This window comes from Salmo salar, chromosome 07, assembly GCF_965601325.2.
Source record: "Salmo salar chromosome 07, fSalSal1, whole genome shotgun sequence".
Taxonomy (NCBI): Eukaryota; Metazoa; Chordata; class Actinopteri; order Salmoniformes; family Salmonidae; genus Salmo; species Salmo salar.
This window is the reverse complement of record NC_138297.1, coordinates 34,724,830-34,748,948: the sequence shown is the minus strand read 5'-3', so window position 1 is coordinate 34,748,948 and position 24,119 is coordinate 34,724,830.

Here is a 24,119-nt window from a genome sequence, read left to right as displayed (position 1 = left end):
GCTGACTATAAACTTTTATACTAACATCACCAATCTGAGGTAAAAGGATGTGTAATTCCACCTAATGTTACTGAATTGAATTGATTTTATTTTGGGGAACAGACATACAACAACATGTACATTGTGGACCCAGAGGATATCACTTAAATGCATTCATTAAATCACTTGTTTCCAAAGTGGTCCTCTATGGTAAAACAATAACACATATAGTGGCAAGAAAAAGTATGTGAACCCTTTGGAATTATCTGTATTTCTGAAAAAATTGGTCACACAATTTGATCTGATCTTCATCAACAACAAACAAACACACTCCGCTTCAACTAATGACACACACATTATTGTAATTTTCTTGTCTAAATTGAATACATAATTTAAACATTCACAGTGTAGGTTGGAAAAAGTATGTGAACCCCTAGGCTAATGACTTCTCCAAAAGCTAATTGGAGTGAGGAGTCAGCTAACCTGGAGTACAATCACTGAGACGAGATTGGAGATGTTGGTTAGAACTGCCCTGCCCTATAAAAAACACTCACAAAATGTTGGTTTGCTATTCACAAGAAGCATTGCCTGATGTGAACCATGCCTCAAACAAAAGAGATCTCAGAAGACACAAGATTAAGAATTGTTGACTTGCATAAAGCTGTAAAGGGTTACAAAGGTATCTCTAAAAGCCTTGATGTTCATCAGTCCACGGTAAAACAAATTGTCTATAAATGGAGAAAGTTCAGCACTGTTTCTACAATGGTTCTTCCTTTAAAAGTTGTGTCATACTGCAGCACACCCTGTGTGCTGCTGCAGCATTTTTTAATGTAATTTTTTCCCTCATTAAAATGCAAATCAATTTATAACATTTTTGACATGCGTTTTTCTGGATTTCTTTGATGTTATTCTGTCTCTCACTGTTCGAATAAACCTACCATTAAAATTATAGACTGATCATTTCTTTGTCAGTGGGCAAACGTACAAAATCAGCAGGGGATACTTTTATCCCTCACTGTATTTAACCAGGTAGGCTAGTTGAGAACAAGTTCTCATTTACAACTGCGACCTGGCCAAGATAAAGCAAAGCAGAGCGACACAAACAACAACACAGAGTTAAACATGGAATAAACAATACATGCAGTCAATAATACAATATAAAAAAAGTCTATATACAGTGTGTGCAAATGAGGTAGGATAAGGGAGGTAAGGCAATAAATAGGCCATAGTGGCGAAATAATTACAATATACCAATTAAACACAGGAGTGATAGATGTGCAGAAGACGAGTGTGCAAGCAGAGATATTGGTGTGCAAAGGAGCAAAATAAATAAAATAAATAACAGTATGGGGGATGAGGTAGTTGGTTGGGCTATTTACAGATGGGATATGTACAGGTGCAGTGATCTGTGAGCTGCTCTGACAGCTGGTGCTTAAAGTTAGTGAGGGAGATATGAGTCTCCAGCTTCAGTGATTTTTGCAGTTCGTTCCAGTCATTGGCAGCAGAGAACTGGAAGGAAAGGCGGCCAAAGGAGGAATTGGCTTTGGGGGTGTCCAGTGAGATATACCTGCTGGAGTGCGTGCTACGGGTGGGTGCTGCTATGGTGACCAGTGAGCTGTGATGAGGCGGGGCTTTACCTAGCAAAGACTTGTAGATGACCTGGAGCCAGTGGGTTTGGCGATGAATATGAAGAAAAGGCCAGCCAACGAGAGCATACACGTCGCAGTGATGGGTAGTATATGGGGCTTTGGTGACAAAACGGATGGCACTGTGATAGACTGCATCCAATTTTCTGAGTAGAGTGTTGGAGGCTATTTTGTAAATGTCATCACCGAAGTCAAGGATCGGTAGGATAGTCAGTTTTACGAGGGTATGTTTGGCAGCATAAGTGAAGGAGGCTTTGTAGGAAGCCAATTCTAGATTTAATTTTGGATTGGACATGCTAACTGTTGGGGCAGTATTTGCACGTCCGGATAAAAAACGTACCCGATTTAATCTGGTTACTACTCCTGCCCAGAAACTAGAATATGCATATAATTTGTAGATTTGGATAGAAATCACTCTAAAGTTTCTAAAACTGTTTGAATGGTGTCTGTGAGTATAACAGAACTCATATGGCAGGCCAAAACCTGAGAAGATTCCATACAGGAAGTGCCCTGTCTGACAATTTGTAGTCCTTCTGTTGCATCTCTATCGAAAATACAGCATCTGTGCTGTAACGTGACACTTTCTAAGGCTCCCATTGGCTCTCTAAAGCCGCCAGAAAGTGGAATGGGGTGTCTGCTGTCTCTGGGCAAAGTACAACAGCTCTGTTTGTTACTGGTCAGCCTGGGACAAGTGACACTGAGATGCGTGTTCATGAGAATTATCCATTTTTTTCTTTCAGCCTTTGAATGAATACAACGTTGCCCAGTTGGAATATTATCGCTATTTTACGAGAAAAATAGCATAAAAATTGATTTTAAACAGCGTTTGACATGCTTCTAAGCACGGTATTGGAATATTTCGAGAGAAAAGAATTCACGAAATGCGCTTGCGCGTCACCCTTCGGATAGTGACCTGAAAGCACGAACAAAACGGAGCTATTTGAATATAACTATGGATTATTTGGAACCAAAACAACATTTGTTGTTGAAGTAGAATTCCTGGGAGTGCATTCTGACGAAGAACAGCAAAGGTAATCTAATTTTTCTAATAGTAATTCTGAGTTTAGTGAGTCTCAAACTTGGTGGGTGACAAAATAGCTAGACAATTCTAGATTTAACTTTGGATTGGAGATGTTTGATGTGAGTCTGGAAGGAGGGTTTACAGTCTAACTAGACACCTAGGTATTTGTAGTTGTCCACATATTCTAAGTCAGAACCGTCCAGAGTAGTGATGCTGGACGGGCGGGCAGGTGTGGGCAGCGATCGGTTGAAGAGCATGCATTTAGTTTTACTTGCAATTAAGAGCAGTTGGAGGCCACAGAAGGAGAATTGTATGGCATTGGAGCTCGTCTGGAGGTTAGTTAAAATCTCTCTAGGGTATGTGGGACGCTAACGTCCCACCTGGCCAAAATCCGGTGAAATTGCAGAGCGCCAAATTCAAAATACAGAAATACACATAATAAGCATTCATAAAATATACAAGTGTTATACATCAGCTCAAAGATGAATTTCTTGTTAATCCAGCCGTTGTGTCAGATTTCAAAAAGGCTTTACGGCGAAAGCATACCATGCGGTTATCTGAGGACAGCGCCCCGCGTAAAAAAGCATACAAACATTTACCAGCCAAGTGGAGGAGTCACTAAAGTCAGAAATAGCAATAAAATGAATCACTTACCTTTGATGATCTTCATATGGTTGCACTCACAAGACTCCCAGTTACACAGTAAATGTTAGTTTTGTTCGATAAATTCCCTCTTTATGTCCCAAAAACTCTGTTTTGTTGGCGCGTTTTGTTCAGTAATCCAATGGATACAAGGCGGTCACAACAGGCAGACGAATACATACTAAAAGTACCGGTAAAGTTCGTTGAAACATGTCAAACGATGTTTATAATTAATCATCAGGTTGTTTACTGTCTTTATAATCAATAATATGTCAACCGGACAGTACCGTTTTCAATAGAAAGGAAAAATAACAAACGGCGAACTCACGGGATTGTGCCCAAATCAGGTCTGCATACTTTCTCTGTCCCCTGACCAAAATGGCTTTTGACTCGTCGTTTTTCAAAATAAAAGCCTGAAACAATGTCTAAAGACTGGTGACATCTAGTGGAAGCCATAGGAACTGCAATCTGATTCCTAACCCATTGGATTCTCTATAGGCATTGATTTGAAAAACAGCCACATGAAAATAATTCCACTTCCTGGATCGATTTTTCTCAGGTTTTTACCTGCCATATCAGTTCTGTTATACTCACAGACATTATTTTATAACCTTTAGAGTGTTTTCTATCCAAACCTACCAATTATATGCACATCCTAGCTTCTGGGCCTGAGTAACAGGCAGTTTACTTTGGGCACGCTTTTCATCCGGAGGTGAAAATACTGCCCCCTACCCAAGAGAGGTTAACACAGTGTCCAAAGAAGGGCCAGAAGTATACAAAATGGTGTCGTCTGCTTAGAGGTGGATCAGAGATCATTGATGTATACAGAGAAAAGAGTCGGCCCAAGAATTGAACACTGTGGCACCTCCATAGCGACTGCCAGAGGTCCGGACAACAGGCCCTCCAATTTGACACACTGAACTCTGTCAGAGAAGTAGTTGGTGAACCAGGCGAGACAGTCATTGAGAAACCAAGGCTGTTGAGTCTGCCGATAAGAATGTGGTGATTGACAGAGTCGAAAGCCTTGGCCAGGTCGATGAATACAGCTGCACAGTATTGTCTCTTATCAATGGCGGTTATGATATCGTTAAGGACCTTGAGCGTGGCTGAGGTGCATCCATGACCAGCACGGAAACCAGATTGCATAACAGAGAAGGTACGGTGGGATTCAAATTGGTCGGTGATCTGTTTCTTAACTTGGCTTTCGAAGACCTTAGAAAGGCAGGGTAGGATAGATATAGGTCTGTAACAGTTTGGGTCTAGAGTGTCTCCCCCTTTGAAGAGGGGGATGACCGCGGCAGCTTTCCAGTCTTTGGGGATCTCAGACGATACGAAGAGGTTGAACATGCTAGTAATAGGGAATGCAACAATTTCGGCGGATAATTTTCGAAAGAAAAGGTCCAGATTGTCTAGCCCAGCTGATTTGTAAGGGTCCAGATTTTGCAGCTCTTTCAGAACATCAGCTATCTGGATTTGGGTGAAAGAGAAATGGGGGAGGCTTGGGCAAGTTGCTGTGGGGGGTACAGGGCTGTTGACCGGGGTAGGGGTAGCCAGGTGGAAAGCATGGGCAGCCGTAGAAAAATGCTTATTGAAATTCTCAATTATCATGGATTTATCGGTGGTGACAGTGTTTCCTAGCCTCAGTGAGTGGGCAGCTGAGAGGAAGTGCTCTTATTCTCCATGGACTTTACAGTATCCCAGAACTTTTTGGTGTTAGTGCTACAGGATGCAAATTTAAAAAAGCTAGCCTTTGCTTTCCTAACTGCCTGTGTATATTGGTTCCTAACTTCCCTGAAAAGTTGCATATTGCGGAGGCTATTCGATTGTAAAGCAGTACGCCACAGGATGTTTTTGTGTTGGTCAAGGGCAGTCAGGTCTGGAGTGAACCAAGGGCTATATCTGTTCCTAGTTCTACATTTCTTGAATGGGGCATGCTTATTGTGAGGAAAGAACTTTTAAAGAATAACCAGACATCCTGTACTGTTGGAATGAGGTCAATATCCTTCCAGGATACCCGGGCTAGGTCGATTAGAAAGGCCTGCGCGCTGAAGTGTTTTAGGGAGCGTTTGACAGTCATGAGGGTTGGTCGTTTGACCGCAGACCCATTACGGACGCAGGCAATGAGGCAGTGATCGCTGAGATCCTGGTTGAAGACAGCAGAGGTGTATTTGGAGGGCAGGTTGGTTAGGATGATATCTATTAGGGTGCCCGTGTTTATGGATTTTGGGTTGTACCTGGTTGGTTCATTGATAATTTGTGTGAGATTGAGGGCATCAAGCTTAGATTGTAGGATGGCCGGGGTGTTAACCTCTCTGGGCTAGGCGGGACGAATTCGTCCCACCTACGCAACAGCCAGTGTAATCCAGTGGCGCGATTTTCAAATACCTTAGAAATGCTATTACTTCAATTTCTCAAACATATGACTATTTTACAGCATTTTAAAGACAAGACTCTCGTTAATCTAACCACACTGTCCGATTTCAAAAAGGCTTTACAACGAAAGCAAAACATTAGATTATGTCAGCAGAGTACCCAGCCAGAAATAATCAGACACCCATTTTTCAAGCTAGCATATAATGTCACAAAAACCCAGAAGACAGCTAAATGCAGCACTAACCTTTGATGATCTTCATCAGATGACACACCTAGGACATTATGTTATACAATACATGCATGTTTTGTTCAATCAAGTTCATATTTATATCAAAAACCAGCTTTTTACATTAGCATGTGACGTTCAGAACTAGCATACCCCCGCAAACCTGCGGTGAATTTACTAAATTACTCACGATAAACGTTCACAAAAAACCTAACAATTATTTTAAGAATTATAGATACAGCACTCCTTTGTGCAATCGAGGTGTCCGATTTTAAAATAGCTTTTCGGTGAAAGCACATTTTGCAATATTCTCAGTAGATAGCCCAGCCATCACGGCTAGCCATTTAGACACCGACCAAGTTTAGCCCTGACCAAACTCCGATTTACTATTACAAAAGTTTGATTACCTTTGTTGTCTTCGTCAGAATGCACTCCCAGGACTGGTACTTCAATAACAAATGTTGGTTTGGTCCAAAATAATCCATCGTTATATCCAAATAGCGGCGTTTTGTTTGTGCATTCCAAGACACTATCCGAAGTGTAAATAAGGGTCACGAGCATGGCGCAATTCGTGACAAAAAAATTCTAAATATTCCATTACCGTACTTCGAAGCATGTCAACCGCTGTTTAACCTCTTGGGGCTAGGTGGGACGCTAGCGTGCCACCCGTGGTGCACTCCATCAACAGCAGGTGCATTTCAAGAGCGGCAAATTTGAATCCAAATAAATGTCAAAATTCAAATTTTTAAAAAATACAACTATGTTACACCATTTGAAAGATAAACATCTCCTTAATCTAACCACGTTTTACGATTTCAAAAAGGTTTTACGGCGAAAGCATAAATTTAGAGTATGTTAGGACAGTACATTTACAAGAGTTGTGTGTAATGTTTTGTCAAGTCAAAGACAGGGTCACCAAAACCATAAAACCAGCTAAAATGATGCACTAACCTTTTACAATCTCCATCAGATGACACTCCTAGGACATTATGTTAGACAATGCATGCATTTTTAGTTCTATCAAGTTCATATTTATATCAAAAAACAGCGTTTTACTATGGCATTGATGTTGAGGAAATCGTTTCCCTCCAATAACCGGCAGTCAAGTCAGCGTCACAAATTAAATAATTAAAATTAGAAAACATTGGTAAAATATTATATTGTCATTTAAAGAATTATAGATTTACATCTTTTGAACGCAATCAACTTGCCAGATTTAAAAATAACCTTACTGGGAAATCACACTTTGCAATAATCTGAGCACTGCGCCCAGAAAAATACGCGTTGCGATACAGACTAGACGTCATGTTGGGGAGATCTAAAATCGAAAATACTATGTAAATAATCCATTACCTTTGATTCTCTTCATCAGATGTCACTTCCAGGTATCACAGGTCCATAACGAATGTAGTTTTGTTCAAAAAAGCTCATCATTTATGTCCAAAAATCTCCGTCTCGTTAGCACATGATGTAAGCCAGCCGGACTTCTCGTCATGAACGAGGGGAAAAAATATATTTCCGTTCGTTCAAACATGTCAAACGTTGTATAGCATAAATCATTAGGGCCTTTTTTAACCAGAACATGAATAATATTCAAGGTGGACGAATGCATACTCTTTTATAACGTATTGGAACGAGGGTACCCAACATGAACTAGCGCGCCAGGTGTCTAATGGGACATCAACGTTCCATGGCTCTTGTTCGGTCAGATCTCCCTCCAGAAGACTCAAAACACTTTGTAAAGGCTGGTGACATCTAGTGGAAGCAATAGGAAGTGCCAAAATATTCCTAAACCCCTGTGTTTTTCAATGGGATAGGTTTAAAGTCAATACAACACATCAGGTATCCACTTCCTGTCAGAAAATGTCTCAGGGTTTTGCCTGCCAAATGAGTTCTGTTATACTCACAGACACCATTCAAACAGTTTTGGAAACTTTAGAGTGTTTTCCATCCATATATAATAAGTATATGCATATTGTAGTTACTGGGTAGGATTAGTAACCAGATTAAATCGGGTACATTTTTTTTATCCAGACGTGCAAATGCTGCCCCCTAGACCCAACAGGTTAAAATCCATTTTTATGCCATTTTTCTCGTAAAAAAAGCGATAATATTCCGACCGGGAATCTGCGTTTAGGTAAACAGAGGAAAGAAAACAAAGCATTCGGTCGACGCGGGCACGCGCCTGAGTCTCACAGTACTGTAACCAGCCACTATCCAAACGCGCTACTTTTTTTCAACCAGAGCCTGCAAAGCCACGATTCAGCTTTTTGCCGCCTTCTGAGAGCCCATTGGAGCCGTAGGAAGTGTCACGTAACAGCAGAGATCCTTTGTTTTGGATAGAGATGACAAAGAAGGCCAAGAAATGGTCAGACAGGGTACTTCCTGTACAGAATCTTCTCAGGTTTTGACCTGCGATTTGAGTTCTGTTATACTCACAGACACCATTCAAACAGTTTTAGAAACTTTGGAGTGTTTTCTATCCAAAGCCAATAATTATATGCATATTCTAGTTACTGGGCAGGAGTAGTAACCAGATTAAATCGGGTACGTTTTTTATCCAGCCGTGTCAATACTGCCCCCTAGCCCTAACAGGTTACAGATCCAGTTGCGGCATGTTCAGATGAATCCGTTAAGCCGTTTTCAGCCTTTGGTGAATTTTTACTCGTTCTATTGTCCAGCCTATAGATAGACAGAGCGAATTTCCGAAAGCACCTGAATGTCCATTGAGAAAGTACAATGACTATACCATTTAGCTAAGCTAAGAATGATGAGAATAATCAAGTCAATAAATGTTGGGTAGTTAGATATCCTGTAGTTAATATACTGGCAAGTTTGATATATAACTATTAACGTTAGGTAGCTAGCTATCATTCCGGTACATACTGCTGTAATGATATGCTATGTGGTTCGTAAGGACAGAGTAGCAAACAAATTGTCAACCAACATAATGTGTAAGGTAACTTATTTGAAAAGTCATTACTTTATTACATTGAGTAGCAAGCTACCCCTTAGTCGGTAGGGCAAATCTGGCCTGTGATAGGAGGGGGGGGGGGGGGGGGGGGGGGGTTTCACACCTAGCTCGGCTATTAGACTATTCTTTAGTAAAGGTTGAATAGTCTATTGTTCAGCTATTAGCCCTCCACCCCAACTTGCAACAAATTGCTGTAACCATCCCATTCATTTCCCTCTTCCACGCGTCATCATTCTGCTCTTGGGTGGCTCCCTTTTGGGCATGCTGGCAGGATATGGCAGCATCTTCGGGTGTGCGTCAATAATTCTGCATACAGTAGCATGTTTGTATGAAGGTGTGGTTATTCACAGGCAAATTGTTATATGCTATGGAGGTACATTTGTGTCTTTTTGTCGAGAGCTATTTTTTATTTTTTCAATCAAAAATAATTGTTCTGAAAACAACTTTTTTCCTACACAAAGGAAGTCAAAGCAGACACATACGAAGATGGCATCCCAGGTAAGCAGCACCGGGCTGTATTGATGTATCCTAAAAATGACATCTGCTTTAGATTGAACGGTCATATCTCAGTTATTGTTTTCATATCTATAAAAAATAAGCTGTTTTCTTTACTTTCAGAGAGCGAGCTGACCAAGTGGTCGAAAATGTAGATATTGCCAGATGTTCACTGTCTAAGGAACCGGCCGTGGAAGCTTTTATTGCTGGCAAAAGTGTCCATAACCAGAGGTAATTAAACTGTTCTGTGTTCTTTTTCTCCATCTCTGCCTGTCTTGTTGTACATGGAACCTGTCTCACATGCATTAACTAAAAAACCCAGCTGCTAATTTTCAGATTTACACCACATAAACACAGCCATTTTCACTGGACTATCTGTTGCTGCCAAGTCATGCCACAGGGCCTTCCCTGTGGCTCAGTTGGTAGAGCATGGTGTTTGCAATGCCAGCATGGTGTGTGCAACGCCAGGGTTGTGGGTTCGATTCCCATGGGGGGCCAGTACAACAACAAAAAATGTATGCATTCACTACTGTAAGTCACTCTGGATAAGAGCGTCTGCTAAATGGCTAAAATGTAAATGATTTCCCTGGGGGTTAGCCTTGCAATAACCAAGTGGTGAGACACATAGCCCTCTATATTTAAATGTTTCAGGTACACTCTGATAGGTGTCTGCGTCACATATAGTATCTTCTATTGACATTATTGTCTATTGTTTGTCCTCGTGTCAGTTTTTCAGCATAAAGTACTCTGTAGCCACTTAGTGTGGACACCAGGTGAGACCACACACACACACAATAACAGTCTCTTTTCTTCACTTCATCCCTCTCCCCCTTATCCCTAAATCCTCTAGGTTATATCAGCTGTTTTGGTGAACCCCTCTCGCATCTGAACTGGCTGACACAGATGGCACAGCATGATCATAGATGAGATGTCACTTGGTCGGGTCAACAGGAAGTCTTATTAAAGAGATGCTTCATATTGAAATACAGACAGAGATGTAGTAGTCCCAGAGTTAATGATCCAAGGTCAGTTTTGCATTTCACCTCCTGATATAACATGACTGACTGTGTTAGAATTAAAAAAACAAGGCTTAATCATGCTCTCTCGTCTGCAGGTATGTTTTGATGTGAGAGAGGAAGCCAGTCCCGTCATTGCCACCTCACCCGCTCTTAAGATAACCTTCGGGCTAACTGGGGGCCCAAGGCTGGTTACGAGACACCGCAATTGTGATGAACTGAGAGAATATTAGGGTAGCACTGTAATTCATGAATCATATGCTGTCTGCCGCTGTTCTTACCTCTTTCTGTCTTCTACACCTCTCTCCCCACCTCGTCTTTCTTCCTCGTTTTATAATGCACACCATGTGTGCATTGAAGTACAGATTGAACTTGTATATATAATATTACAATTATCATAATTATAATGTCTTTATGTATTTATAACACCTGGATAATTAACTTCTTTCAATAAAGCGTTTCACATGCTCCACTGATTGAAATTAAGTATCTCATTGAAATACTATCCAGGGTCCTCAGATTAATGCAGATAAAGGGAGTTAGATATGCATCGTTTTTTTCTGTATATATGAATTACAAATCAATTATGTTTCTACTCTATTGCATAGTTACAATGTGTAATCATTGTAATAATTCAAATAATGGATAATGGAGTTTGATATGACTGAAAAAGAATGTCTCAGAGATTCATACCTGAACCACACCTTTATTTGCCAAGGAAGAGTACATGATCAGTGAATATATTCAATGTACAGGCTACAATAACTACAGTACATTTGTATATAGGACTTGCATCCTTGGCACAATAAAGTTATTATATTCTACTCTATCCATAGGCTTCATTAATGCCATTCAGACTTGAAGTTGATACAACAACTATGATAGTTGAGGTTCATAGATTGGTATGAATATTTGTTCAGAACCTAACGTTTCAGGGTCCATACTCAGATCGGCTACATACTGCAGCTAGCTACACATCCATAGGCATACAGTTATTTTTATCCTCCACTACACAATAAGCAAGTAAATAGTTAGCTAGCTATGTTACTTCAGCTGCATTGCACAGCAAGCTTACACAATTGTACATTCAATTTGCAGTAAATGCTTTAGCTAGCTAGAATCTTTACATCCACTGTTTCACAAGACGACAGCCTGGTTTGCTGGTTTTCTCAGGATTCCCTAAAACATTATGCTGGGTACCTCTAAGTCCCGCAGTGCAAGCTCACAACTTTTAAAGGAGGAACCACTGTACTCTCCGTAGGAGTGGCCAACCTGCAAAGATGACTGCAAGAGCACAGCGCAGAATGCTCAATGAGGTTAAGAAGAATAGAGTGTCAGCTAAAGACTTACAGAAATCTTTGGAACATGCTAACATCACTGTTGACGAGTCTACGATATGTAAAACATTAAACAAGAATGGTGTTCATGGGAGGACACCACAGAAGAAGCCACTGCTATCCAAAAAAAACATTGCTGCACGTATGAAGTTAGCATCTGGATGTTCCAGTAGCGAATATTCTGTGGACAGATTAAACTAATGTTGAGTTGTTTGGAAGGAACACACAACACTATGTTGGAGAAAAAAAGTCACAGCACACCAACGTCAAAACCTCATTCCAACTGTAAAGTATAGTGAAGGGAACATCATAGTTTGGAGCTGCTTTGCTGCCTCAGGGCCTGGACAACTTGCTATCATCGACGGAAAAATAAATTCCCAAGTTTATCAAGACATTTTGCAGGACAATGTAAGGCTATCTGTCCGCCAATTGAACCTCAACATAAGTAGGGTGATGCAACAGGACAACAGAATGGCTTCAACAGAAGAAAATACGCCTTCTGGAGTGGCCTAGTCCTGACCTCAACCCGATGGAGATGCTGTGGCATGACTTCAAGAGAACGATTCACACCAGACATCCCAAGAATATTGCTGAACTGAAACAGTTTTGTAAAGAGGAATAGTCCAAAATTCCTCCTGACCGTTGTGCAGGTCTGATCTGCAACTACAGAAAACTGTCACGTCCTGGCCAGTATAAGGTTAATTGGTATTGTAGTTTGGTCAGGACGTGGCAGAGGGTATTCGTTTTATGTGGTTCGGGGTGGTGTGTTTGTTGAAGGGGCATTTGATTTAAGTATGTCGGGGGTTTTGGGCACTGTTTGGTTTTCATGTATTCTATGTTTAGTCTAGTGTGTCTGTTTCTATGTTTGGTTAATTGGGGTTGGGACTCTCAGTTGAAGGCAGGTGTTGTCTATTTGCCTTTGATTGAGAGTCCCATATATTAGGGTGTGTTTGTGTTTGTTATTTGTGGGAGATTGTTCTGTGTTAGCCTTATGCTTTGCCAGACTGTTTTTTGTCGATCGTATTCCTGTTTGTTATTTTGGTATTCATTTGGTACTTATTAAAACGTCGAGTCGAGCATTCACATACCTGCTGCGTTTTGGTCCTCTTTAACCGACGACAAGCGTGACAAAAACGTTTGGTTGAGGTTATTGCTGCCAAAGGAGGGTAGGGCTCCCGAGTGGCGCAGCAGTCTAAGGCACTGCATCTCAGTGCAAGAGGCATCACTACAATCCCTGGTTTGAATCCAGGCTGAATCGCATCCGGCCGTGATTGGGAGTCCAGTAGAGCAGCGCACAATTGGCCCAGCGTCGCCTGGGTTTGGCTGGGGTAGGCCGTCATTGTAAATAAGAATTTGCTCTTAACTGACTTGCCTAGTTAAATAAAAGTTTAAATATTAAATCCAAGGGTTCACATTCTTTTCCCATCCTGCACTGTGAATGTTTAAATGGTGTGTTCAATAAAGACATGAAAACGTATAATTGTTTGTGTGTTATTAGTTTAAGTATACTGTTTGTCTATTGTTGTTACTTAGATGAAGATCAGATCAATTTTTATGACCAATTTATGCAGAAGTCCACGTAATTCCAAAGGATTCATATAATATTTCTTGCCACTGTATAACGATTGAAAGGCAAGACAAAATTACATATATTTATTTATATGGACATCCTACCTAGAAAGTGGCAATATTCACTGCACTTCTCCCTAACCTTAAGGGGGGGGGGGACACACACACACACACACAAGGGGCAGTGGAATGGTTTCTCTTACTTTGTCTGCTTTTTAAAGCTATTTCTACTTTTTCTTTGCTTGATCTCCAAGGGGAGGCTATTACATAGAATGCCTTGATAGAACAACGTGCTCCTCGCAGTACTGTTTACTCTTGGGATTTTACAAGACATAACACTGCCTCTGGTATTGTAAATGTGTTAGTTATAGACCATAATTATAAATGTTTTCATATAACCTTGGGCACGATCATTTAAGATATAAAAAGAATATGATTAAGTTTAAGTTGGTCCACTCTGGACTCAAGGCAACAAGCCCACCTCCCGTAACTCCTGTACTGCTATGTGGGTCCTAGGGGGGCATTAAGCATATACCTGATAACTTTACTTTGCATGACCTGCATTGTCTTTTTCAGCTTTTTGATAGCCCACTATACCATGAAGAGAAGGAATAATCAAAATGACAATGAATCAAGTTTAAGACAAATCAGTTTCTTACATTTAATGTTAAAATATCTTGTGTTACGATTTAAACATTTCAATTTGTTCGGCATTTTAGAAATTATTTTAGCAGCAATCAAGTCTCCAGAAAGGGAATCATCATTTAGGGACACATTAAGATAAGTTGCACTTGTTTTAGATTCAATTTCATTGCCTGCACAGTTTAGCTTTATCTTGTCTACATTTTGTTCCAAAGAAAATCGATTCAGTTTTTCCCAAATGTAGTAACAATTGGTTGTCAGTCAACCATTCTCTAACAAAATGCAATTCCTTACTCAGGGTCTCCTCTGTGTAAACTGTATCCTTCCCTAATACCAATATGGCTAAGTCATCAGCATAAAGCAGGAGTTTGCACTTTACTGTATCTGGCATATCATTGAAGTATATAAGAAATAAGAGGCTCTAAAATGTATCCCTGCAGTACTCCACAGGATATTTCTTTGACCTCTAACAGAACATCACCAACATTACATACTTGTGTTCTGTTGGTCAGATAAGACCTAAACCAATTCACTGCTACATCATTTAGACCCATGCATTTCAGTTTCATCAGGAGAATATCATGGTCCACAGTGTCAAAAGCTTTGTGCAAGTCTAACATGACCATACCTGTATAGTTCCCCTTTTCACGTTCCTGCTTGATGTGGTCAAAAAGGTGGATAAGGCAAGTATCAGTGGAATGAGCTGTTCTAAAGCCAGATTGGAGTTCATAAAGAAATTTGTGCTCGAGAAGGTATCCCTCAAGTTGATTAAAAACAAATCTCTCAATGACTTTGGATAAGGTGCTGAGGATCGACACAGGCCTGTAGTTTCCTAAATTTGTTTTACTGCTCTTCTGTGGAGCGGAAATGATAATTGTACCACTACTAATAGAAAGGTTTACAATATGCGTTATCATTTTAGCAGTGACACAAGCACTATCCTTTATGAATCTTTCAGGAAGGTTATCAAATCAAATCAAATTTTATTGGTCACATACACATATTTAACAGATGTTATTGGTGGTGTAGTGAAATGCTTGTGTTCCTAGCTCCAACAATGCAGTAGTACCTAACAATTCACAACAATACACAAACATTGAAAAATTAAATAATGGAATTAAGAAATATATAAATATTAGGATAAGCAATGTCGGAGTGGCATTGACTAAAATACAGTAGAATAGAATACAGTATATACATATGAAATGAGTAAAGCAGTATGTAAACATTATTAAAGAGACTGGTGTTCCATTACTAAAGTGACCAGTGATTCTGCGTCTATGAATATGGGGCAGCAACCTCTAAGGTGCAGGGTTGAGCAACCGGGTGGTAGCGGGCTAGTGATGGCTATCTGATGGCCTTGAGATAGAAGCTGCTTTTCAGTCTCTCGGTCCCAGCTTTGATGCACCTGTACTGACCTCGCCTTCTGGATGGTAGCGGGGTGAACAGGCAGTGGCTCGGGTGGTTGATGTCATTGATGATCTTTTTGGCCTTTCTGTGACATTGGGTGCTGTAGGTGTCCTGGAGGGCAGGCGTTGTGCCCCCGGTGATGCGTTGCCAGACCGCACCACCCTCTGGGAAGCCCTGGGGTTGCGGGTGGTGCAGGTGCCGTACCTGGCAGTGATACAGCCCGACAGGATGCTCTCAATTGTGTATCTGTAAAATTTTGTGAGGTTCTCAGGGGCCAAGCCAAATTTCTTCAGCTTCCTGAGGTTGAAAGGCGCTGTTGCACCTTCTTCTGTCGCTTTTGCACCATCTTCTCTCGCTGTTGTTCCTTCTTCACCACATTGTCTTTGTGGGTGGGCCATTTCAGATTTTCAGTGATGTGTACGCCGAGGAACTTGAAGCTTGAAGTTTATCATTTTAAAAGGCTAATTGATCATTAGAAAACCCGTTTGCAATTATGTTAGCACAGCTGAAAACTGTTGTTCTGATTAAAGAAGCAATAAAACTGGCCTTCTTTAGACTAGTTGAGTATCTGGAGCATCAGCATTTGTGGGTTTGATTACAGGCACAAAATGGCCAGAAACAAATACATTTCTTCTGAAACTCGTCAGTCTAATCTTGTTCTGAGAAATGAAGGCTATTCCATGCGAGAAATTGCCAAGAAACTGAAGATCTCGTACAACACTGTGTACTACTCCCTTCACAGAACAGCTCAAACTGGCTCTAACCAGAATAGAAAGAGGAGTGGGAGGCCCCGGTGCACAACTGAGCAAGAGGACAAGTACATCAGCTCTCATTGAAACCTTCAGAAGTCAATATGCTGTGTATCACGTGCTGCTGTGCGTTTTGTTGCTAACTTTACTTTGCTACCTGCCAACTTTACGGTTTTTACTTTTTAAATACGTTTATATTTTTTGTTTTTCCCTCGCTCAACTTTTTTCTATCATTTTTTTCTACTTCTTTCTAATATTCAAATTTTTGGTGACTCTAATATTCACATGGAAAAGTCCACAGACCCACTCCAAAAGGCTTTCGAAGCTATCATTGACTCAGTGGGTTTTGTCCAACATGTCTCCGGACCTACTCACTGCCACAGTCATACTCTGGACCTAGTTTTGTCCCGTGGAATAAATGGTGTGTATCTTAATGTTTTTCCTCATAATCCTGGACTATCGAACCTTAATTTTATTACGTTTGCAATCGCAAAAAATAATCTGCTCAGACCCCATCCATGGATCATCAAAAGTCGTGCTAAAAATTCACGGACAACCCGAAGATTCCTAGATGCCCTTCCAGACTCCCTCCGCCTACCCAAGGACATCAGAGTACAAAAATCAGCTAACCTGTTGTGGTAGAGGGGGCAGTATTTTCACGGCCGAATAAAAAAACGTACCCGATTTAATCTGGTTACTACTCCTGCCTAGAAACTAGAATGTGCATATAATTAGTAGATTTGGATAGAAAACACTCTAAAGTTTCTAAAACTGTTTGAATGGTGTCTGTGAGTATAACAGAACTCATATGGCAGGCCAAGACCTGAGAAGATTCCATACAGGAAGTGCCCTGTCTGACAATTTCTTGGCCTTCTTGATCATCTCTATCCAAAACAGGGGATCTCTGCTGTAACGTGACATTTTCTAATGCTCCCATAGGCTCTCAGAAGGCGCCAGAACGTTGAATGATGACTTTGCAGGCCATGGCTGAAAAACAGTAGCGCATTTGGTAAGTGGTCGATCTGAGAACAATGAGACTGGTGCGTGCGTGCACGAGACAACTCCATGTTTTCATTTTCAGTCTTTGAACGAAAACAACGACTCCCGGTCAGAATATTATCGCTTTTTTACGAGAAAAATCGCATAAAAATTGATTTTAAACAGCGTTTGACATGCTTCGAAGTACGGTAATGGAATATTTTGACATTTTTTGTCACGAAATGCGCCGGACGCGTCACCCTTCGTTACCCTTCGGATAGTGTCTTGAACGCACAACAAAACACCGCTATTTGGATATAACTATGGATTATTTGGAACCAAACCAACATTTGTTATTGAAGTAGAAGTCCTGGGAGTGCATTCTGACAAAGAACAGCAAAGGTAATCCAATTTTTCTTATAGTAAATCTGAGTTTGGTGAGTACCAAACTTGGTGGGTGTCAAAATAGCTAGCCCGTGATGGCGAGCTATCTAATCAGAATATTGCAAAATGTGCTTTCACCGAAAAGCTATTTTAAAATCGGACATCGCGATTGCATAAAGGAGTTCTGTATCTATAATTCTTAAAATAATTGTTATGTTTTTTGTGAACGTTTATCGTGAGTAATTTAGTAAATTCACCGTAAGTGGTCGGTGGGAATGCTAGTTCTGAACGTCACATGCTAATGTAAAAAGCTGTTTTTTGATATAAATATGAACTTGATTGAACAAAACATGCATGTATTGTATAACATAATGTCCTAGGAGTGTCATCTGATGAAGATCATCAAAGGTTAGTGCTGCATTTAGCTGTGGTTTTGTTTTTTGTGACATTATATGCTAGCTTGAAAAATGGGTGTCTGATTATTTCTGGCTGGGTACTCTGCTGACATAATCTAATGTTTTGCTTTCGCTGTAAAGCCTTTTTGAAATAGGACAGTGTGGTTAGATAAAGGAGAGTCTTGTCTTTAAAATGGTGTAAAATAGTCATATGTTTGAAAAATTGAAGTTTTCGGATTTTCGAGGAGTTTGTATTCGCGCCACGCCTGTCATTGGATATTTGAGCAGGTGTTCCGCTAGCGGAACGTCTAGATGTAAGAGGTTAATAAAGGGGCTGAGTCACTGGCTTACTGGTGCTCTTCCATGCCGTCCCTAGGAGGGGTGCGTCACGTGAGTGGGTTGAGTCACTGATGTGATCTTCCTGTCCGGGTTGGCGCACCCTCTTGGGTTGTGCCGTGCGGAGATCTTCATGGGCTATACTCGGCCTTGTCTCAGGATGATAAGTTGGTGGTTGAAGATATCCCTCTAGTTGTGTGGGGGCTGTGCTTTGGCAAAGTGGGTGGGGTTATATCCTGCCTGTTTGGCCCTGTCCAGGGGTATCGTCGGACGGGGCTACAGTGTCTCCCGACCACTCCTGTCTCAGCCTCCAGTGTTTATGCTGCAATAGTTTATGTGTCGGGGGGCTAGGGTCAGTCTGTTATATCTGGAGTATTTCTCCTGTCTTATCTGGTGTCCTGTGTGAATGTAAGTATGCTCTCTATAATTCTCAATCTCTATCTTTCTCTCTTTCTCTCTTTCTTTCTCTCTCTCGGAGGACCTGAGCCCTAGGACCATGCCTCAGGACTACCTGGCCTGATGACTCCTTGCTGTCCCCAGTCCACCTGGCCGTGCTGCTGCTCCAGTTTCAACTGTTCTGCCTGTGGCTATGGAACCCTGACTTGTTCACCGGATGTGCTACCTGTCCCAGACCTGCTGTTTTCATCTCTAGAGACAGCAGGAGCGGTAGAGATACTCTGAATGATCAATTATGAAAAGCCAACTGACATTTACTCCTGAGGTGCTGACCTGTTGCACCCTCGACAACCACTGTGATTATTATTATTTGACCTTGTTCTGTTATAATCTCTACCCGACACAGCCAGAAGAGGACTGGCCACCCCTCATATCCTGGTTCCTCTCTAGGTTTCTTCCTAGGTTCTGGCCTTTCTAGGGAGTTTTTCCTAGCCACCATGCTTCTACACCTGCATTGCTTGCTGTTTGGGGTTTTAGGCTGGGTTTCTGTACAGCACTTTGTGACAGCTGATGTAAGAAGGGCTTTATAAATACATTTGATTGATTAGATTGTCTAGATTGAGAAACAGACGCCTCACAAGTCCTCATCTGGCAACTTCATTAAATAGTACCCTCAAAACACCAGTCTTAACGTCAACAGTGAAGAGGCGACTCAGGGATGCTGGCCTTCTAGGCAGAGTTGCAAAGAAAAAGCCATATCTCAGACTGGTCAATAAAAATAAATGATTAAGATGGGAAAAAGAACACAGACACTGGAGAGGAACTCTGCCTAGAAGGCCAGCATCCCGGAGTCGGATATAAATCTGAGTTATAGATCTTTTATTCCCGTTGAAAGCAATTCTAAGAAGCTGTAGATCTGTATAAACGCAACATGTAAAGTATTGGTCCCATGTTTCATGAGCTGAAATAGAAAATCCCAGTAATGTTCCATATGCACAAAAAGCTTATTTTCTCAAAAATGTGTTTACATCCCTCTTAATGAGCATTTCTCCTTTGCCAAGGTAACCCATCCACTTGACAGGTGTGGCATATCAAGAAGCTGATTGATTAAACAGCATGATTATTACACAGGTGCTGGGGACAATAAAAGGCCACTTTAAAATGTGCAGTTCTGTCACACAACACAATTCCTTATATGAACTCAGTAAAATCTTAGAAATATTACATTTATATTTTCGTTCAGTATAGATGGTAGAATGATTCTCTACACAATGACTGCTTGTTTTGTCACATAATGTCACGCCCTGACCTTAGAGAGCCGTTTTATTTCTCTATTTGGTTAGGTCAGTGTGTGATGTGGGGTGGGCATTCTATGTTGTCTATTTCTGTCACGCCCTGACCTGAGAGAGCCTTTTTATGTCTCTATTTAGGTTTGGTCAGGGTGTGATTTGGGTGGGCATTCTATGTCCGTGTTTCTATGTTTGGGATTTCTTTGTTTCGGCCAGGTATGGCTCTCAATCAGGAACAGCTGTATATCGTTGTTGCTGATTGGGAGTCATACTTAGGCAGCCTGTTTTTCCGTTGGGTTTTGTGGGCAGATATTTTCTGTTTAGTCATTTGTTACCTGACAGAACTGTTTGGCTGTTGTCTTTTGTTTATTTTGTAAAGTGTTCTCTTTTTTCATTAAATTACAAAGATGAGCACTAACCACACTGCGCCTTGGTCTACTCCATTCAACAGCCGTTACAATTTCTTTGTTTTTGGCTGAGTGTGGGTCCTAATCAGAGGCAGCTGTCTGTTATTGTCTCTGATTGGGAATCATACTTAGGCAGCCTTTTCCCACCTGGTTTTTGTGGTTAGTTGTTTTCTGTTTCGTATCTGTACCTGACAGAACTGTGCGCTTTCGTTTCATTTTTGGTATTTTTTGTTTGAGTGTTTTTGGTGAAAATAAACATCATGAACACTTTCCACGCTGCGCTTTGGTCTCATTCTGATGACAGCCGTTACAGAACTAACCACCACCAAAGGACCAAGCAGCGTGGTCAGGACGAATGGACCTGGGAGGAAATCCTAGATGGGAAAGGACCCTGGAGGCAGGACGGGGAGTATCGCCATCCGAAGGAGGAGATAGGGGCAGCGAGAGCAGAACGGCGACGCTACGAGGAACTAGCACGGCAACAATGGAAGCCCGAGAGGCAGCTCAAAAAGAAAATTGGTGGGGGGCACACGGGGAGATTGGCGGAGTCAGGGTGGAGACCTGAGCCAACTCCCCGTGCTTACCGTGGGGAGCATGTGACCAGTCAGGCACCGTGTTATGCTGTGATGCGCACTATATCTCCAGTGCGCATTCATAGCCCAGTGCGCCTTGTGCCTGCGCCCCGCATTTGCCGTGCTAGAGTGGGCATTCAGCCAGGATGGATTGTGCCGGCTCAGCGCTCCTGGTCTCCAGTATGCCTCCTTGGTCCAGTATATCCTGTGCCAGCTCTACGCACTGTGTCGCCAGTGCGCCTTCACAGCCCAGTTCATCCTGTGCCAGCGCCCCACACTTGCCAGGCTAAAGTAAGCATCCAGCCAGGACGGGTTGTGCCAGCCCTACGCTCCAGACCTCCAGTGCGCCTCCACGGCCCAGTATATCCTGTGCTAGCTCCGCGCATCCGGTCTCCAGTGCGTCTCCCCAGTCCGGTGAGACCTGTTCCGGCTCCACGTACGAAGCCTCCAGTGATGATCCATGGCACGAAGCCTCCAGTGATGATCCATGGCCCGGAGCCTGTAGTGATGATCCATGGCATGAAGCCTCCAGTGATGATCCATGGCCCGGAGCCTCCAGTGATGATCCATGGCCCGGAGCCTCCAGTGACAGTCCCCAGTCAGGAGCCTCCAGTGACGGTCCGCAGTCCGGAGCCTCCAGCGACGGTCCGCAGTCCGGAGTCTCCAGCGACGGTCCGCAGTCTCCAGCGATGGTCCGCGGTCCGGAGTCTCCAGCGACGGTCCCCAGTCAGGAGCCTCCAGCGACGGTCCAGAGTCTCCAGCGACGGTCCGCGGTCCGGAGTCTCCAGCGACGGTCCGCGGTCCAAAGCCTCCAGTGACGGTCAGCGGTCCAGAGCCTCCAGTGGGGGTTCCCAGTTCGGAGCTTCCGGCGATGATCCACGGTCTGGTTCCTCCGGTGACGATCTATGGTCCGGTTACACAAAAGCGGAGGGATCAGCGGGCGGAGCGGGGGCTACGCCCCGAACCGGAGCCGCCACCAAGGGTAAATGCCCACCCGGACCCTCCCCTATAGGTTCAGGTTTGCGGCCTGGAGTCCACACCTTTGGGGGGGTACTGTCACGCCCTGACCTTAGAGAGCTGTTTTATTTCTCTATTTGGTTAGGTTAGGGTGTGACGTGGGGTGGGCATTCTATGTTATCTATTTCTTTGTTTTTGGCCGATTGTGGTTCCTAATCAGAGGCAGCTGTCTATCGTTGTCTCTGATTGGGAATCATACTTAGGCAGCCTTTTCCCACCTGGTTTTTGTGGTTAGTTGTTTTCTGTTTCGTATCTGTACCTGACAGAACTGTGCGCTTTCGTTTCATTTTTGGTATTTTTGTTTGAGTGTTTTTGGTGAAAATAAATATCATGAACACTTTCCAAGCTGCGCTTTGGTCTCATTCCGACGACAGCCATTACACATAAACTGATATTAGGCAAACTATTCAAATTTTAGCAAGCAGGAAATGGCGGTGTGATTTCTGCATAGTGCATCTTTAATGTAAATGTATAGCATGTCTCTGTACGAGCCATTGGACAAAGCAATTAACAAAACATTATACTCTGTACTCTCACACAGGTTCAGAGTGTTAAGTGATAAAATGTTAGTGATGACCTGTTTAAAAATGCTATAACATTAAAGGGCTTAATATTATGTTTTTCATCAATATACCATTGCAGAGACTGTCGACATCAAAACAAAGAAAGTGTTTGACCATGTTATGTTGGTCATGCGTCTGACAGAGGAGAAGCAAATTCTTCTGAGGGAGATAGGACAGCGCTGCCAATACCCGAGGGAATAGGTCCAAACTGTCAAAAGTCTGATGTCCACCATTAGAGGACACACAAAGTAAGTATAATCCCGAGGTGGCATTTCAAAACTATCATTGGTAATGAGTCTTTGAGGGTCCAACCAAGGGACATGGTTGACCAGCATCCTATTGACAGTACAACTAGGGCATACACTCAAATGGACCCAGACCTTATTGTTACTACCAACCAGGATACAGGTTTTGCAATGATTGCGTTAGTTTTGTATCCGGTGTACTTCCACTCCTCAGCTCAAGCTGTGTGCCTAGTTCTAAGCTGACTGTGCACAGGCTCACGTTTCGCTGCATTGGCGGCATTATTGGTGCAGCAGTATTAGTGCAGCTCCATAATAGCCGTATTGGCGACTCCATAACAGCAACAATTTACAACCACCGCTAGTCCACTTTACATTTTGGCCTTGCCTACTAGTAAAAACGGTATACTTTTTAGCCTACATTGTTTTGTTAAATTGTAACAGGGGAAACAGTCAAGATTTTTATCTTGCCAACTTTCAAATGCAGAGACAGGCATAATGCTCCAATCGCGTATCTTCATAGCTATGTTCATTGGCCTATAGGTCTAGGCTACATACCCGTAAATAGGCTGACATTGACCTAGGTCTATACAGTATGTTAAGATAGCCTATGTAAAAAAACATGCAAATAAGTGAACAGTATGAACTTACATTTATTCTCTCTGGTAGGCGTTTGTGCATCATATTGCATAGGCAATTTATGCACATGATGAAGAACATGTGTGTCCATCTCTTGAGCCTGACTTGTCCTTGGCAAACATGATTAAAAGGTAAAACACAAATCATGGCACTGCCATCTGCGTGGTAATAAATTCAGTGCATCATTGTCCATCAATTTCCGATATAGACAGCCTAGGCCTATGATTTCAATGGGATCACGGTAAGTGTGGATAGGCTAATGCACCTGCATGATTCAGTTTGAATTTAAAGATTATCATTATCCCTATGCACTAATTCACTCCCATTCAGTAATTCAAAACCATTAGATCGTGTAATTAGGAAGCTACACTGTAACCTTCACTTGTCAGCCACAGTTGAAACAACCACTACACCGGCCACTAAAAGCAGCACTTCAAAAAAGTAGCAAACCTTTTGTACCAATCCAATGCTTTTTAAGCACAGTGGCAGGGGACTAACACCCATAACGGAGAAGGCAGGATAATTGAAAGTAACTTTTGTTTTGGGGTCTGACTAAGAGCACACTGGCTGTGGCTGATATTCTAAAAGTAGACCCACACTAACAAATGACTCGCCAAATGGTTTTGTAAAAATATTTGTTTACTTTCAGTTACAAAGTACATAGTATGTTTCTTACTTGGAAGCCCTCTGGTCCTCTTTTGACTTTTCTTCTTCACCCTCTTGTCCTGCCATTGCTATCTCTGCCCCCTCTCCTCTATTATCTCCTCCTGCCTCTTCTCTCTCCATCTATCCTGTATCCCCCTCTCTCTGCGCTCCTCCTGC